Consider the following 1281-nt stretch of genomic DNA (forward strand, 5'->3'; position numbering starts at 1 on the left):
CTACGCTTCCAGTGTCATTCAGACACTAGCAGTTTATTCTGAATACCTCTGACCTTTTTCTTATGCCCTGTAAACTCTATAAAGGGTAAAGTTAAGAAAAGCTAACACAGGGCTGAGGAGATGCCTTCGTGGGTGTCTTAGTTATGTTTCTATTCCTGTGATAAAACACCATGAGCAAAACAAGTTTGGGAAATAAAGGGTTTATTTCATTTTATGATAGGACAAAAACCTGGAAGGAAAAACTGAAGCAGAGACCATGGAGGAATCTTGCTAATAGGTTGCTACTGGTGGCTCAACCTGCTTTCTTATACCATTCATGGTCACCTGCTCAATGGTGATAACTGTTCCCAGTGAACTGGGAGCACCCACATCAATCATTAATGAAAAAAATAAACTACAGACTTGCCTACAGGCTAATCTTATGGAATATCAACTGAGATCCTGTTTTTCAGAATGACATTAGCTTATGTTGAGTATACATAAAACTAGCCAGCACAACTGATCCCTTGTTAACTTGACACTCAATCCCATCACTTATTCATCCATAACTTTTATTTTGTTCATTCCCAAGACTTATTGATATAAGTATCAATAAAACATAAAGCATTCCAAGTTTTAAAAATCTCACTGTCTTTAAAAATTCAAATACATTAAAAGTTAAACCTCTTTAAAATATTGGAAGTCTTTTTTTTTTTCAAAGTTCCAGTCCTTTCTAAATTGTGCACAGTCTCTAAAACACCCATGGTGTCTCTGATTTATTCATTTCTCTAAAGCAGTAGTTCCCAACACTCCCAATTCTGCAATACTTTCAGACAGTTCTTCATGTCATGGTGATCCAACCCCCCAACAATAAATTATTTTTGTTGCTACTTCGCAACTGTAATTTTGCTACTTTTATGAATCCTAATGTAAATATCCAATATACTGGATGATCTTAGGCAAACCCTGTAAAAGAATTGTTAGATTTTCAAAGGAGTCTGAGAGCCACGGGTTGAGAACCACTGCTCTAAAACATATAGTCTTCAACTGTAGACACCTATAAAATACCATAGAAACAGAATAAAGTAAAGTAAGCTAAATATTCTCTTACTCTAAGAGTGGAAAGAAACATGACATAGCCACAATCAAACCAAAGCAAAACCATAATTCAACAGTATCAACAGTTTAGTACCAGATATCGGGATTTATTCATGGCCTTCTGTGCTCCTCCAAAGAGCTGTTTTTAATCTCTGCCTTTCCCAGCACTTGGAGTGTATTTCACAGGCTCAAGAAAGTTCCATG

The sequence above is a fragment of the Mastomys coucha genome, unplaced genomic scaffold (assembly GCF_008632895.1).
Source record: "Mastomys coucha isolate ucsf_1 unplaced genomic scaffold, UCSF_Mcou_1 pScaffold6, whole genome shotgun sequence".
NCBI lineage: Eukaryota > Metazoa > Chordata > Mammalia > Rodentia > Muridae > Mastomys > Mastomys coucha.